Here is an 18,368-nt window from a genome sequence, read left to right as displayed (position 1 = left end):
GCTGGCACCACCCCAGGGACGGGCTGCCAGGGCAAGGGGCTCCCCCAGGAAGAGCCTGGGTTGGGGGGCAGACGGGAGCGTCACAAGAGGTCAGGGACCTGGACCGTGGGGAGCCCCCTCCTGAGGGGCTTCAGAAAAGTCCACATATTCACCTGCAAGACAGCCAGCATGACCCTGCCTGTCCCTGGACACCATCCACGCCCAGCCCCCGCGAGTGGAGAGGGGACCACAGCTGCATGGCCCATTAAGCACAAAGGTTTTGGCCTTTGTCTTTATTTTATTTTATTTTTTTCCTCACAATAGTGACTTTATTAAATTAGTTGCTTTATAAAACATTGCAGATGTCATAATTGTTAACATAACAATTTACCAAACTGTAGTTAAATGGCGCAGTTTGCTGAACAAAACAAAGTTTTATAAAGGAAATGCCAAAACCCTGTTAAAGCTGATCCACTGCAGCCTCAGAGAACAAAGGAGATTTGTTTCTCAGACACTTAAATCAGACAAATAAAATAGGTAAGGAGTTTCCCTCCCCCATCTGAAGCACTCCATCAGTAGAATAGTCTGATAAATAGAAACTAGACAGCCTATGCACTCAAGAGATTCCACAACTTGGTAATGCAATAATGGAGAGGTTTACCTTCTTCAGCTTCCAAGTTGGAGGGTTTTGGTCATTTAATTTTTAAGTATCAAACTAGTGCTTTTCAGCCGCCGTATCTTCACTCTGAGATAAGCAGTCTTCTTCACAATGTATTTTTAATATCCTCACGCTCAATTTTAAGACAAAGCAACTTCAATACTAGGTGCACACCACACGCCCTTGCAGCAGACTGCTTTTCTTGACAAGTTACGAAGTAGTTCAAGGAGGTATGCTTAAGGCTGTATTTCTGAATGGTGCTGGTAAATACTACACAATTTTTTGTCGTGTTGCAACCTTTGTTTCCAATTTAGTGACTGCTGCTACGGAATCAGATAGCAACAACAACAACATTATTTGGTCTGTTTTTTTAAACTATGATTTAGTAGCAATGGAGGTTCCCAATTTTAACCACTTGGCAGCAAGATCCAAGTTCCCTCATCTGCACATTAGCACCTAAGTGTCAAGGGGTTAATAACCAGCACAAAAGATACTGCACTTCTGATTGTAGCATTTGGCAGAACTGAAAGGAAAGGAAGTTGTGCTGCATGTTGAAGGGATTGTGGGCAACAGAAAGAAGACACCAGGAGAAGATAAAACGTCACGTGAAGTCTTCAAAATCTTGAACATACCCTCCATCATAACCACCATGATCTGCCAGATGATCTTTCATGGTAGCCTTTAATCCCCCTCCGGGAACCACGCCTTTCTTCTTCCTTTTGGCTTTGCTTTGCTTTTCTTGCTTCGGTTTTTCACTGCAAAGTACAGTCAACGAACCGGTAATCTTTTTCAAGTCATCAATTTCCAGTGAAATACACACATCTCGAACTAAGGCTTCCAAAACACTGGTATAATATAGTGATTTTTCATATTGTGTAATTTTTTTAGTAACTTTCCAAACTCTGTGAAGGCATCCCTTGAAGATGGGTTCATAGCATCTCTTCCATAAACTGTATTATTAACACCAAAAGTTTCTTTCGCTAATTCGAGGTCTGACTCTTCCTGTAATTTCTTTAGCCGCGGTTTATCTGTCTGGTGTTAGCACTTTAGGTTCTTCAGGTTCTTCTAACCTCCTTTTAATTTCTTCTTGCCTTTTCTTCTGCTGCCGTCCTTTCTCTTTTATCTTCTCTGCTGTTTTTTTCCTTTCTGAAATTTTTACTTCTGGTTTTACTTCTGCTGCTGCTTTTTTTTCGTCATCATCATCATCCCAGTTATCCTTGACGTCCTCGTCGTCACCTTCCCAGCGGTCCCTGCCGGCGGTGCCGCCGCCCCCCACCTTCCGCACCGGGTCTTCCACGGAGAACCTGTCCGCGTCCCAGGAGTCGGAGTCCCCCGCCGCTGCCGCCGCCGTCTCGAGCCGGGTGTAAGCGCGTCTGGCCCTTGTCTTTAAGTCCCCCTCCTCCTGCCCACCCCAGAAGAGCTGAAGATGAAGAAAGAATAAAAGAAGACCTCAGTCACAGGCCACAGCTGAGCTGGGGGAGGAGAGGCTTTGGATGGGAGAGAAGCTGAAGTCGGGATTTAACCAGAAGGACTTGCTGCTGCGTGAATGTGAGTCTTGATTGTCAGGATGACAATTTCTATAGTTAAAGGGACCATAAAATCGCGGGGTCTGCAGGAACTCTTGTCAAGAGGTGGGGAAGGGAAATACAATAGAGCAGGTTTAAAGGCTGTGGTTAGAAAAAAAAATAAATTTTTGTTTCGTACCCCAGAGAGTTTGGCTGAGATTTCAGTTACAGGTACGTATGTGTATCCCCAACAAGACACGATCTCTTGGTAGGAAAGGATTTGTAGCCTGTGTCTCTGGCATCACCTTGTCCAGGATGGGGAGACTATGAAACGCCTAAGAAAACTGTGTTGATCAGGGGCTGGTGATTGGATCCGGCAAAACTCACAACCCAGATAACCTCCCTCTGTTTGGATACCCTGACCTCAGTGAAACAATATTTAACTTTTTTTTTCTTTTTTGTGGTACGCGGGCCTCTCACTGTTGTGGCCTCTCCCGTTGCGGAGCACAGGCTCCGGACACGCAGGCTCAGCGGCCATGGCTCATGGGCCCAGCCGCTCCGCGGCATATGGGATCTTCCCGGACCGGGGCACGAACTCGCGTCCCCTGCATCGGCAGGCGGACCCTCAACCACTGCGCCACCAGGGAAGCCCAATATTTAACATTTTTAACTAGAAGAGCCTTTCCTATGGTGATGTGCATCCCAACTCTCCTAGTGCGGAATGAAATATGCAATTTTTTCAAACTTATCGACCCACGACATTCCTTTAATAAGTTCTCATAAAACAGCTGAGGAAGTTTAGAATAAATACTACGCATCACTGACCCAGCATCTGCCAGAGATGGCATCTCCAAGCCCCCAGACCCTACCTATGGGACCCTCCTTTCTCCTGTCATTCAGTTATTCCAGAAACACTAGCGTGTGTAGTCTGTGGCAATGTACTAGGTACTGGATATATAGCAGAGGATAAGGCAGACGCTACTATTTTCCTCTGGAGCTTATGCTCTCATGTGGGAGAGCGATCATGGGCATGAACAATGGGTGGGAATGGATACATAAGCAGTGAGGAAGCGGGAAGCTATAGAAGCCCTTGACAGGATGACCTGATCCAGTCAGGGGTGTGGGGGAAGGTGTCCCTGAAGAAAGGACGTTCAAACTGAGAACCGGAGGATGAATATAAGTGAAGAGAGAGAACTGGAGGGAAGAATTCCAGGCTGGAGCAGCAGCATGCACAGAAGCAAGAAAAAGCTTGGCTACTTTCTCAACCATCCTTAAATCCAGAGGCACCAGACACTCTGGAGGAAAAAAATACAAAAAAGGAAAACTGCACTTCAGATGTTTCTTGAAAGTTAAAATATACATCAGCAATCTATTTTGCAGGAATCACTAAGAGTTTTCCATATTCTCCTTCCACGCAGAGTCTATTGACTTTACTTCCCAGCTCCTTTGCTGCCAGTCTGGGTATCTAATGTCTCCTTGGGTGAGGAGGCACTGATGGATGTGCCACAGTTTTCCTTTATTGCGTGGTGCAATTTATCATAATGCATTTTATAAATTAGTATTCTTAAATTCTCATCATATATCTGTATCTTTTGATTTATATAATACAGATTTGATTTATGGATCACTGCAGTAATTTATAGCTCAGATAACTAATTTGTTGACCCAGCACCAAAATGTATAAGTCACCTAGCACTTTTCTCCATGACACTGATGGGTCCTAAATGACTTGCGTGATTTATATTGGCAGGGGACTAATTCAGGGCATGGAAATCCCCAGCTTTCGATCACTCTGAGGATCATTCTTCTCCTCAAAGTCCTCAAAAGAGGATGGTCAAATGCCCTTGAACCCACAAACCCCATACCCAGGAATTTACTCTAAGGAAAATAAGTAGCCTAGAAGGAAGGAATGGCTATGAGCATGCCTCTTATAGTGAAATTTAAATGGAATTTAAATTTAAATGGAAAGTGTTGGAAATAATATGTCCAGTAATAGGAATTATTTTGGCAAAGTATGAGTCCTCAACTAAATGTATATAATGTTAGGCTGTGAATAAAAATGATTCCCAGATTCAGTGGCCCTCAACGAGGGGTGATTTTACCTCCCAGGGAACTTTTGGCAAAGTGGAGACATTTTTGATTGCCACAACTAGGGGGTTGGGGTCTACTGGAATCTAGTAATTGTGGAGTTCAGCGGTGCTGCTAAGCCACCCACAATGCACAGGACAGCTCCCCACAAACAAATCTGGTGCAAAATTTCAATAGTGCCAAGGCTGAGAAAACTTGCCATAATACATGCAACATAAACAGGGTGTTTTACTGATATAAGAGAATGACCAGAACACAAAATTGTACCCGTGTTATAATTTCAGCTATAAAAACTGTAAATGCCTATGCACCAGGACCACAGAGGGACAAGATAAAAGGAAGGCAGATGTATTGTTACAAAAGGGAAACTGGGCAATTATTTAAATTTTATTTTTGTGAATTAGTTTTTAAAGAAATAAAAATGGGAAAAGCACTTTATTACAAATTAATAATATTAGAGAGGAAGGAGTTACATGAGATGTGAGAGGAAGAGAAATAAAAAATGAAGAACTCAAACACAAAACAGCTGTTTTGGCAAATATTCTGATTGAAATTCAGAATCCTTATTAGGGATGTTTAAACCAAAACACAGCCCCTCACTATGAAATGACCCACTTTACTTCTGGTAATGCTCCTTCTGGGATAGTAATATAGCCACACCAGTTTTCTTGTGCTTAGTATTGGCACGGCATATATTTTCCTTCCTTTTACTTTAACCTCCTTGTGTCTTTGTATTTCAAGTGCATATCTTTTAAACAGCATAGATTTAGGCCTTGCTTTCTTATCTGGTCTGAGAATCTCTTGCCTTTTAAGCAGCATATTTAGTCCATTTACATTTAATGTAATTCTTATTTTTTTACTTATCTACTCTGTTCTCTCTTCCTCTTTTCCTTCTTTCATTTGGGGTTAATCAAGCATTTTTCAGTTCTACATTCCATTCATCAGCTATTTAGTTATAACTCTTTTTGTTTATGTTTTGTGGTTTCTCTCATAATTAAAATATATATCCTTATCACATTCTGTCTTTACAATGAAGAAACTTACAAAGTGTAATTCTCTTTACACCCCCTCCTGACTTTGTACTCTTGTTGTTGTATTTTTCACTTCTACATATATTTTAAATGCCACAATACATTTGTCATCATTTTTGCTTTAAACAGTCAGTTGGCTTTAAGTAACATAGCAAATAGAGGAAAAACAGTATATGCTATTTATGATTTCCAGGGTTCTTCTTTCCTCCTTAAAGATTCACATTTTCACCTGGTATCATTTCCCTTCCACATGAAACTTTCTTAGCATTTATTGTAGTGCAGGTCTGCTGGCAACAAATTTCCACAGGTTTTATCTGAAAATGGTTTGTTTCACCTTCTTTTTTTTTTTTAGCCAATTTTTCATTATAAAAGCTTTCAAACATACAGGAAAGTCGAAAAAATGTATACCATGTATTGACTACCTAGATTCTACAATTGACTTTTGATTATAATTGTTTTATTATATATCTACCATCTATCCAACTCTCTATCCATCATTTACCTTATTTTTTATGCAAGTAAGTTGCAGAAATCAGTAAACTTCACCCTAAATATTTTAGCATGTGTACCATAATTAAAGTGAATATTAATTTACTTTTTTCTTTTTAGGTAAACTTACATACAATGAAACTCACAAATCTTAAGTGTACCATTTGATGAATCTGACATGCATACACACATTCAACCCAAATCTCTTTAAAGATACATAATATAACTATCACCCAAGAAAATCCCCTCATGCCCCTTCCAGTTAAATCCCTGCCCTCTTCCCACTAAGGCAACAGTTGCTGATTTTTTCCACCATAGATTCAGTTCAGTACTTTAGTACTTCATACAAGTGAATTTGATAGTTAGCTAGCTAGATGGATATAGATAGATAGATATAGATATAGAAAATAAAGATTCACAGTATGCATTCTTTTTTGATGCTTATTCTGGATGAATTTAAGGATTCATCCGTATTGTTCCATGTATCAATGATTTATTTATTTTATTTTTGAATAGTGATTAAGCATTTTTATGTGATTTCTATTTGTGTTCTCTGATTTTGTTCCTCTCCTGCTCCTTCCCTGCTTTCTTTTGGATTAATTTAATAATTTTTAGAATTCTTCTTTGGCTTTTCAACTATGTCTCTTTCAATCATATTTTTTAGAGGTTGTTGTAGGGATTATGATATACGTCCTTAATTTTTCAATCTACTTAAAGTTAGAATTGTACTATTCCACCTAAAAATGTAGAAACCTTGCAACAATACAGGGTAGGCCCTGCCTCTCATTCCCTTTCCTATCTGATAAAGCCACTGATACAGGAAACCCACAATCAAATCTTGCCCTGTGCTATCATCATGACATGATTTTTCCTTCTTACTTGGAAATTGATGGAATTAATAGGTTGGCTACTTTTTATTACTCTTAAGCAAAACTCATCAAAGATCTGTGTGCTCATTCCCAGGAGACTAACAAGGCAAAGGCAACACAAGAAAGGAGCATTTAATGTTAGTGAAGTTCATGCAAGCCATCCTGCTTTGACAGGTGTCAAAGGAAGTGACCCAGGAAAGCGGTAAGGAGAGTGCCAACCCCTCCCAGCTTTGAGAGGTTGCCCAGGAGGGCTGGCAGAGTCTCAGAGTGAATAGCAGGCACCCACTCCCCTCCCCACCCTGAGGGCCAATTACAATGATAGCAAACCCTTACCAGCACTTACGGCATGCCAGGCACTGTCATAAGTACTTTAGCTCATTGATCCCACCCACAACCCTATGAGGTTGGTATAAATGTTAAGTATCTCTATTTTACAGATAAAAAAAATGTTTGTTCTCTACATCTGTGTCTCTATTTCTGCCCTGCAAACTGGTTCATCTGTACCATTTTTCTAGGTTCCACATATATGCATTAATATACGATATTGGGAGATTGGGATTGACATATATACACTAATATGTATAAAATGGATAACTAATAAAAACCTGCTGTATAAAAAAATAAATAAAATAAAATTCAAAAATTTAAAAAAAAAAAAAAAGGAGACACAGAGATTAAGCGACTTGCCTGATGCCGCCCACTAGGAAGTGGCAGAGCTGAGATTTGAGCCCAGAGTCTCCGTTCTGAGGCCCTGGACCAACCAAGTAAGTGACCACCTGATAGCATGAATGAGAGCCAGTTATGACTTGACTCACTTGTACGTGTCTGTCGTTCTGCCTCCTAAATGGTCAGAATGTGTGATGTGGCCAGGAGAGGGGAGACCTCCTCTGAGAGTATGAAGACCCCTACTGAGAGGTACATGACTGGCAAACACCAGGGTGGAGCTTTTGCTCTTTAACAAGTGAGAGCAGGAAGTTAAAGGCATGAAAGGAATAGAGGGATTCCAGCTATGATCCAGAAGATTTGGAGTTGAGTTGGGGAGGGAAGGAAGGTCTTACCAGGCCTACTGTAATCACCCCAGTGGGCAGGCTGACAGCTGTGTTCACCGTGGCTGCCTCTATGGATTCTTTGGTGTTCTATTTAACTGAATTCCACCACTCACATTTACTGAGCATCCACTATGTATCGGAAACTGTATTATGTGTTATGAATAACGCCCAGGACATAGTCTCTATGGAGCTCAGAACCCAGAGGAAAGCAGACAAACAAAACAGTGACACTTGTTTGCAGTAGCAAAATTGGAAATAAACGAAATGTCCATGAATGGGGATTAGTAAGTATGGTACATCCATAGAGCAATACACAGCTGTAGAAAAGGATAAGGATGCTTTCCATATACTGGTATGGAAAAGGCTTCATGATATATTAAATGAAAAGAACAAGGTATAAAATACAGTATGTTGGGCTTCCCTGGTGGCGCAGTGGTTGAGAGTCCGCCAGCCGATGCAGGGGACATGGGTTCGTGCCCCAATCCAGGAAGATCCCACGTGCCGCGGAGCAGCTGGGCCTGTGAGCCATGGCCGCTGAGTCTGCGCGTCCGGAGCCTGTGCTCCGCAACGGGAGAGGCCACAACAGTGAGAGGCCCGCATACCGCAAAAAAAAAAAAAAAAAAAAAAAATACAGTATGTTACCTTCCACATAAAAATGGAGGGAAATAAGAGTATATATTAATGTTTGCATATATCAGCACAAAGACACTCTGGAAGGACACTCAGAAATCTAATAACAGCGGTTCCTGTGGTTGAGGTTGGAGGGTAGCGGTGCTGGGCAGGGGCTGAAAGTGGAAAAAGAGAGTTTCACTTGTTTTTATTTTATTTTACTTTATTTTGGAATTGAATGTTAGAACGGTTGAAAAAATTAAATTAAAAATAGATGTCATTACAGCCCATGAAAACGGTCTTAGTACTGCCTCCCCATATGAAGAACACTTTTTCTTTCTTCCTTTTCCATCAGCCCCAATGCTGGGTCCCTGGAAGATAATCGGTGGTGGGGAGACAAATAAGTAACAGGGAGCCTGCTCTTCCTCCTGCCGGGAGGGGTCAGAGAACCATCAATCTGACACCCCCTAGTGATTGTCACCCCGAAATGGCACGCCAGCTCTCTCAAAACCACTGCCGCATCCCTCTTCATTAGCCTACTGTCCCTGTCAACAGCGTAAGGGGATGATTTCAAAGCAAACCCTCAGAGCCTTCCTGGACTCTCAAAGGCAACAGAGGACCCTGAAGGTCATGCTCAGCTAAATGTTTCGCTTCTTGCCTCTTTCCTCTTTAATTACAGCATAATTTGCATTTATATGATTTCATCCAGCCGTTCTGTGGGCAGTGTTGAGGATGATCAACACTCCATAACTTCCCATCATAGTTGGAGAGTCAGGAGGGTGGCCGCCATTTCCGATAAAATCCTTTCCAGTTAAACAGTTCATTGGACATGTCACGGTTTGGGGTTCTCGTTATCATCAGATGTGCACGTCTCATGGATATTTCTTTACACCCATCATCGTAATAAGGTCTTACTACAGAAGATGCTTGGAGAATTATGCTCCTCCACTGAGTGACTGTAATGACACTGACTTGAAAATGGGCCTCCTTAGACTTGCATAAGAAGCAAACAATTCCCTTAACTGGATCATAATTCTGGGCTTTACTTTCCCAGGTCTTGGGTCCAAATGGGATCAGATGCTCCATGTGATGAAACACACCAATGATAGTGACAAAATAATGTCAGACCACTAACAGGGCCCATCTACTCAGGGCAAATGTGTCTGGAGATTTCTCCAATCAGCACTCACGCTGGAGGTCTCTGCTCTGGATAATGGCTCACCTGGCTGATGTGGTTCACACCTAGCCAGCATGGCTCACCTGGTCAGCTCATCTGGGTGAAAACACAAGCTCAACAAGTTTCTTTTAACATCCAAAACACCAGGAAGGAAATTCACCAACATACCAATGATAGTTATCTCCGGGTGGTTTAATTCCTGGTGCATTTTTTTTTTTTTTTTGCTGTACGCGGGCCTCTCACTGTTGTGGCCTCTCCCGTTGCGGAGCACAGGCTCTGGATGCGCAGGCTCAGCGGCCATGGCTCACGGGCCCAGCCGCTCCGCGGCATGTGGGATCTTCCCGGACCGGGGCACAAACCCGTGTCCCCTGCATCGGCAGGCGGACTCTCAACCACTGCGCCACCAGGGAAGCCCTCCTGGTGTATTTTTATTTTCTTCTTAATTCTCTTTTGTGCTTTCCAAGTTGTGCTTTTTTTAACCATTCAGCACATTTTTTTTAATAATAAAATATTTTAAAGCAATACTTATAACTGTAAAATGGGAAAATGTACAAGTTGAAAATGTCATTTATTTACAACTGATTCTATAGCCACAACCATGACAAAGAGAAAGGGAAATAAACACTGAGAGTCCCCTTCAGTATTGTCTGACTGGATCCTACACCTTTAGGGCCACCTAACAAGTCCATCTACACCAGTCCCCCGCTCCTCCCGACCAACAAAGGTAAACTTCGCCTGCACCAGTGCCAGCCAGCAGCCACCCAGGACCAGCCCACTTTGTTCCAGAGCCACTTCCATTCCTTCCACGTCCAGCTTGACTCCTGACTGTCGATTCAGGCCCCCTTTCCCATCCCTCCCCCACCCTGTGCCACAGTCTTGGTGTTGATTTTGGCTTTGACTCACGGCACTGGTCTTCGGTTCTTTCTATCCCAGACTACAGCAAGAAGCCCCCTCGCAGTACTGTCTCCCTGGTTGGCACTCTGGCTTTTGTTTGGGGGCTTGGGGGTGGGGGCATTTTAATCTATAGTAAGATTGTGCCAAATGGCTTGAACCATGCTGTCTGGGGACCCTAATTAGTAAGCTTCTTAGTCAGAAAAAAGGCATGAAGGCAGCTTTTCTTAACTTCCTCCTTCAAACACTCATTATGGCGCTTCTTTAAACTTGAGCCCTTAGTGAGACCCATAAGAAGGTGTTGCCTCAGGAGGGACCCCAGGGAAAGAATGAAAAGTTTGTGAGGCTTAGATATGTCTAATGCTTTAGGGTCCACAAACTCTGGGGCTGCCCCTCTCCCTGGAGTAAATGGCACTTCAATTATTTTTAATTAGGATAAAATTAAAGTTTTCAAAACCCTAGGTGACAGAGACTGGCCAAAGGTCTCACATGCCTTTTAAATCTGTCAAACACAAAATCCAAGAAATATTTTGCTACATCCTGCATTCTACCCAACCATTTCCCCAACTAGCAGAATACCCCCCTTATCTAAAAGTCCTTGATGCCAGCTCTGACAATTCTCCCTCACTGACTGAAGCCAGTTACAAAGGGGTTGCCTGCAACTTACAGCTGAATCCCCACAGGCCCAAGCAAACTGTCCCAGGAAAAGGCAGACTTGAATGTTATGACCCTTTGTATTAATTTTGCTGGGCAAAAATTTGTGGGTTCAAGGCAAATTCCAACAGCAAGTTCCTTTTGCTTTATTTGGGAATCAAAGGAACACATTTATCTTTAGTATTTACTTCTGCTGAGCACTCAAAGCTAGATACAAATTCCTTTTGATTAAAACTACATATATATCAAAAGATTTAATAAATAGTATTGCTAAACAAAGGAGGTTTAAACAGGAGAATGAGAATAATGTTCTCTCTCCCCAGTATGGATATGCAGCAAACCTTCCAAGCTGGGGTGCAAAAGGTTTTGGTCTCCCTTACTTAAGGACAAGAGTCTAAAATTACTACTGCTATTTGTTCTTATAAGAAGAAAAGAATCAGGACTTCCCCAGTGGTCCAGTGGTTAAGACTCCTTGCTCCCAATGCAGGGGGCCTGGGTTCGAAACCTGGTCAGGGAACAAGATCCCACGTGCCGAAAATAAGACCGGGTGCAGCCAAATCAATAAATATTTTTAAAAAGAAGAAGATGATGAAAAAAGTCATATATGGCCATACCAGGAGTTTCAGGACCCATTCAGGGACTCAGCTAAAGAGCCCGTGTAATACTAACGACATCCTTTGGTTACTGCAGGTACCAATTGTCATTTACACCTCAGCAGACATCATGGTTTAAGCAAAAATCTCCTATTTCCAAAGAATCTGGTAGCAAATGACATGCGTAGCATGTTCCTAAAACAAACAGAAATCTGCTTACAAGTGATCAAGGAAGTCACTTCTATAAAACTATCACTGTTTGCAGATGACATGATACTATATATGGAAAATCCTATTGACTCCCCCCAAAAACTGTTAGAACTAATATCGATAAATGAAATCAGTAAAGTTGCAGGATACAAAATTAATATACAGAAATCGGTAACATTTCTATACACTAATAACAATCTATCAGAAAGAGAAATTAAGAAAACAAGCCCATTTACAATTTCATCAAAAAGAATAAAATATCTAGAACTAAATTTGACTAAGGAGGTAAAAGACCTGTACTGTGAAAACAATAAGACAATGATAAAAGAAATTGAAAACAATACAAATAAATGAAAAGATATACCATGCTCATGGATTAGAAGAATTAATATTCCTAAAATATCCATACTACCCAAAGCAAGTTACAGATTCAGTGACACCCCTATCAAAATACCAAAGGCATATTTCACAGAAGTAGAACAAATAATCCTAAAATTTGTATAGAACCACAAAAGACCCCGAATAGCCAAAGCAACCTTGAGAAAGAAGAACAAAGCTGGAAGTATCACACTCCCTGATTTCCAACTATACCGCAAAGCTCTTGGTGCTGGCACAAAAACAGACACGTAGATCAATGGACTAGAAAGCCCAGAAATAAAACCACGTTTATATGATCAATGAATCTTCAACAAAGGAGGCAAGAATACACAATGGAGAAAAGACAGTCTCCTTAATAAATGGTGTTGGGAAAACTGGACAGCTACATGCGAAAGAATCAAACTGGACCATTTTCTTACACCATATACAAAAATAAACTCAAAATGGATTAAAGACTTAAATGTAAGACTTGAAACCATAAAACTCCTAGAAGGAAACAGAAACAGCACACTCTTTGACATCAGTCTTAGCAATATTTTGGGGGATATGTCTCCTCAGGCGAGGGCAACAAAAGCAAAAATAAATAAATGGAACTATATCAAAGTAAAAAGCCTTTTGCATAGCAAAGGAAAGCATGAACAAAACAAAAAGCAACCTACTGAACGGGGGAAAATATTTGCAAATGATAAATTTGATAAGCGTTAATATGCAAATTATATAAAGAAATCACACAACTCAATATAAAAAAAAATCCAATTAAAAAGTGATCAGGGGGACCTCCCTGGTGGCGCAGTGATTAAGAATCCGCCTGTCAATTCAGGGGACACAGGTTCGAGCCCTGGCCTGGGAAGATCCCACATGCCATGGAGCAACTAAGCCTGTGCACCACAACTACAGAGCCTGCGCTCTAGAGCCCACGTGCCACAACTACTGAAGCCCGCGTGCCTAGAGCCCGTGCTCCGCAACAAGAGAAGCCACCACAATGAGAAGCCCGTGCACTGCAACGAAGACGCAACGCAGCCAAACATTAATTAATTAATTAATTAACTTTTTTAAAGAAAAAGAAGAGGTACAAGCCTCCAGTTATAAAATAAATGTCATGAGGATGTAATATACAGCATAAGGAATATAGTCAATAATACTGTAATAATTTTGCATGGGGACAGATGGTTACTGGACTTGTCATAGTCATCATTTCATAGTATATTTGATTGCCAGATCACTATATTGTACACCTGAAAGTAACATATATCAACTATACTTCAATAAAAATAAATAAAATAAAATAAAATACCTACTTGAGTAGAAAAGAAAAGGGAAGTCACTTCTAGCCTTTTTGTGGCAATCAGGCCCCTCTGTTTCTCTGTGGCACCCTCTCCTCGAGGTCCCAATCAGGAGCTTGTTCTGTTCACTAGCTCCGAAGCAGGAATAATGCCACTTGACTCTCAGGCAGCATACTCCAATGTCCTAGCAATAGCTCTAAAAACACAGTTGCCTGGAAATTCCAGAGCCAGCCAAAATGAATTAAGCCCACCCCAACCTTCTCTCCCACTGGTTACAACTAAAACTTCAAAGTACAAAAAAACAACTACTTGCAGACTCCGAGAAGTTAACAAATTAGGTAGATTAAGGAAGGGAACCAACACGTAAACAGTGATCCATATCAAGGGATGAGTTTCCCAGTTTTCCCCTCTTTTATCTTCTGACTTTGACCAAAGGGTGGTGCCACTGCAGAACTATACAGCAGACAGGGGCCCTAAAACACCAGAGGAAAACAGAGCAGAGGACCTGGGAAAAGGGCTCTGGAGAGCTAAGAGTGTGGAGGAAATCTTAGAGAGGAGAGGGCTGCAGAGGGAGATCCCTTTATTCTGTCACAAGCACCAGGATCACCTCTAAGCTGTACATGCACAGCATCAACCCAAAGCATCATAGCCAAGACTCTGAAATCTGAACTACAGTATCATCCACTGCCCATGCCCTAGATAGGGACATGCATGGAATAGACCCAAAGCAGCATAACAAAGTCTTTGAAACCCAGATAAACATTGGAACCACTGCCACAGATGGCAAGAAAGAACTTGCAGTTTGAACCCAATCAGATTGATTGCCTGCTAAAACAATAAAATCAACATTCTGCAGAGAATTTAACAGGACCCAAAGATTCACCACACAGTGTTCCAAGGTACTCAGCACACAAAGAATCAGGGCAATGTTACCAATTCTCAAAAGAAAATACAATCAACAGATGTCAGTTCTCAGATGATCCAGATGTTGGAATCGTCAGACAAATACTTTAAAAGGACTATTATAGGGCTTCCCTGGTGGCGCAGTTGTTGAGAGTCCGCCTGCCGATGCAAGGGACATGGGTTCGTGCCCCGGTCCGGGAAGATCCCACATGCCGCGGAGCGGCTGGGCCCGTGGGCCATGGCCGCTGAGCCTGTGCGTCCGGAGCCTGTGCTCCGCAACGGGAGAGGCCACAACAGTGAGAGGCCCGCGTAGCGCAAAAAAAACCCCAAAAAACAAACAAAAAAAAGAACTATTATAAACATGTTCCATGAGGTGAAGGTAATACTCTCAAAATGGATGGAAAGGTAGACAATACGAGCAGAAAATAAAAACTATTTTTAAAATGAAAACTTGAGAACTAAAAAGGAGACTATGAATCTATGAAATTTAAAAGTCACTGAATGAGCTCAAAAACCGAATGCAGAGGACGGAGGAAAGAGTCAGCAAACTTAAAAACAGATCAGTAGAAATTATTTGATCTAAACAACAAAGAAAATAAAACATTTTGAAAATGAATAGAGCATCAAGAACCTATGGGGAAATATCAGGTCTAACACTTGTGACATTGGAGTGCCAGGATTAGAAAGAGATTGGAACAGAAAACAAATATTCAAAGAAACAGTGACCAAAAACGTACTAAATGTTGTGAAAGATATTTATGCTCCATGTGAATGCTCACCAAAGGACATCCACTGCAGAGGAGACTCTTCATAACACGGACAAGACGGAATGTTCTGTGGATATCAATCACCCCCAATGTTTGCTCTATAGATGATGTATGAAGTGGGCATGTTGGCAGGATGGCAGCTATACACAAGCTCAACAACATGAACTTCCCCTCACTAAGGCTGACTTGGTTACTGCTGTTACCAAGGGTCTAACTTACCAACGGAAGAGCCCAGCCCCAAGCTCCTAGTGTGGCACAATTCCCTTAAGGGAATTAGACAGCCACCTAGTGGCAAGTTGATTATATTGCACCCATTTCATCATGGGGTGGGTGGCAACATGTTCTCACTAGACTAGGTATATATTTTGGATATGAATTTGTCTTCTCTAACTGTAATGCTTCTTCCAGTTTAGCAGTTTCTTAAAAAATGAAACACTCTTACCATATGATTCAGCAATTCCACTCCTTGGTATTTACCCAGAGAATCTGAAAACTTATGTCCACACAAAAACCTGCACATGGATCTTTATGACAGCTTTATTCATAATTGTCAAAACCTGGAAGCAACCAAGATGTCCTTCAGTTGGTGAATGGATAAATAAACTGTGGTACATAAAGACAATGGAATATTGTCTAAAAGAAATGAGCTCTCAAGTCATGAAAAGACATGGAGGAAACTTAAATGCACATTATTAGTGAAGAAAAAAAAAGCCAATCTGGAAAGGCTACGTACCGTATGATTCCAATTACATGACATTCTGGAAAAGGCAAATCTATGGAGACAATAGAAAGATCCATGGTTGCCAAGGATTGGGGGGGGGAGGAAAGGAGAATAGGCAGAGGACAAAGGGCTTTTACGAGAGTGACACTACCCTGTGTGATCCGATAATGGTGGACAGGTGCCATTATACATTTGTCCAAACCCAGGGAACATACAACACCAAGAGGGAACCCCCTATAAACTATGGACCTTGGTTGATTATGATGTGTCAACACAAGTTCATCAATTGTAACAAATGTATCACTTTGTGGGGGACGTTGATAATGGGGGAACTATCCTTGTGTGAGGGCAGGGGGCATGTGGGAAATCTGCCTTTCCCCTCGATTTTGCTGTGAACCTAAAACTGCGCTAAAAAATAAATCTTTTTTTTTTTAAAGCACTCCCAAAAAGTTACACACTGTGATACAAACAATTCCATTAATATAACATTCTGAAAAGGACAATGTTATAGATATGGAGAAGAGATTAGTGGTTGCTAGGGGTTAAAATTGGGGGAGGGGGGACTGAAGAAAGGGGATGTGGCTAGCAAGGGCAACCTGAGGGATTTCCAACCTGTGAGGACTGGCTATCAATGTCAGTATCCTGTTGGTGATGGTATACTATATTTTTGCAAGATGTTACCATTGGAGGAAACTGGGTAAAGGGTACACAGCACCTCTCTGTACTATTTCTTACAACTGCATGTGAATCTACAATTATCCCAAAATTAAGTGTGATTTTTTTTTAAAAAAAAGGAATGGACTGCTAATACACTCAACAACATGAATGAATCTCAAAACACTGTGCTGAGTGAAAGAATCCAAACACAAAAGAACATATACTACATGATTCCATTTTTGTAAAATACAAACTATTCTATAAGTGACAAAAATAGATCAGTGGTTACATGGAGCCAGGGACAAAAGGGGATGGAATGCAGGTGATGAAAATGCTTTTTGTCTTAATTGTGATAATGGTTTTATGAATGTAAATAACGGATAAAACTCATTGAATCACACACTTTAAAGATGTGGTTTATCTGAAATAAATTATTCCTCAATAAAGTTGAGAAGAAACAGAAATAAGTTAATGGTGCAGAAACCAAGGTCTATAGGTCACGACATTATAGCTTTGAAAACCTCAAAGTGGCCAGAGAGGACTCACCAAGGTTTGGAGGAAGTCTTAAGAGCTAACCTAGCAATCAGTCAACAAACATCTCTTTAGTCTCTTAACATATGAAAAACACACGTGGAGTTCTGCACAGAAAAGAACATAGCACAGTCCTGGAACCCACGGAGATGACCATCTAGCTGGAGAGACATGGCACACATGAGGGATGGAGATGGCCGTGCAGGGTACAACTGTGACCCTAAACAAGTCCAGGAAGAGGGGCAGCTGCCGCAGGGAAAGGCCCAGAGACGATGGGAGAAGGGAGCCAGAGATAGGAAAGGGCACAGTAAACATTGCTTCTTTCATTAACCAGTGGCATCACCACAGGTGCCCTCACTTGCCTCCACTTGAAGTATCAGTCATGTTTGCCCTCTCCTTCACCCCCTTACCCAGGGGTCCTTGTACATCACCCATCCTGACGTCTCTGGCATCTCTCTCTTACTCTCTCTTTTCATTGCCACTTTCCCTGGTCTTGACCTTATCAACTTCTGCCTGAACCATTGCAGAGCCTCCTGCCTCATCTCCCCAGCACTAGGTTTCCACTCTCCCGTGCACAGTGACTGCACAGGTCAGGTTTCCCAGAGGCAAAGCTTAAGATGGGGATTCTTGTTCAAGTGATATATCGGGGGGATGCTCTCAGAGAACGGAGCTGAGCAAAGCAGGATGAGGCCGAGGGAGGAACCAAGCAAGGATGTGCTCTAAGCTTGAGCCCTCAGGTAAGTTCAGAGGCACTAGTTGTACCAGAGCTGGTGCCACCCTGAGGCAAAGTGGATTGACTGCCTCCTCTGAGCGTCAGCCATTGACTTGGGAGGCGGTGGGCAGGGCATGCTATTTTTCAGGCAGAGTGGCTCAGTTTGGCCAAGGACAACGCTTTAGAAAAAGGCGACAGCTGTGAGCTATTGGCAGCGAACACTCAGAAGCTGGGAGATGGCCCCAACATAAACAAGAGATTTAGGCTGGGTAGCAACAGCATTCACTACAATGACCTTCGATGACCTTCCCAACAAACTCATTTGCTTTCATCATGTCTGTGATCCAAACTGTCCGATGATTCCAACTGCACTGGGTTGGGGTGGGTGCACAGAGCCCAAACTCTCCATCTTCATGGAAGACCACCACGACCTAGTCCAAACCAAACCAACCTTCCTACTTTGTCCTCTCTCCCGCTCTCTCGCTCTCTCTCCCCCTCTCCCCCCTCCCCATCCCTCTTCCTCTCCCCCTCCCCCTCCTCTCTCTCTCATCCACAGAGGTGAAGTTGGCTAGTGAGCTGAAGCGATCATCCAGATAATTGCATCTCCTAATCCG

At 42.1% G+C, this 18,368-nt stretch overlaps 1 pseudogene; it reads right to left on the bottom strand.

Moving 5' to 3' along the window:
• Positions 1-311: 311 nt before the first annotated feature.
• On the bottom strand, positions 312-17,518 carry LOC111179146 (eukaryotic translation initiation factor 3 subunit J pseudogene; annotated as a pseudogene).
• Between the last annotated feature and the right edge of the window lie 850 nt (positions 17,519-18,368).

This window comes from Delphinapterus leucas, chromosome 4, assembly GCF_059928025.1.
Source record: "Delphinapterus leucas isolate spDelLeu-1000000601 "Yukka" chromosome 4, BTC_Dleu_Yukka2, whole genome shotgun sequence".
Classification (NCBI taxonomy): Eukaryota; Metazoa; Chordata; class Mammalia; order Artiodactyla; family Monodontidae; genus Delphinapterus; species Delphinapterus leucas.
Note: the sequence above shows the minus strand (reverse complement) of the source record. Positions and strands in the feature narration are given on the sequence as shown.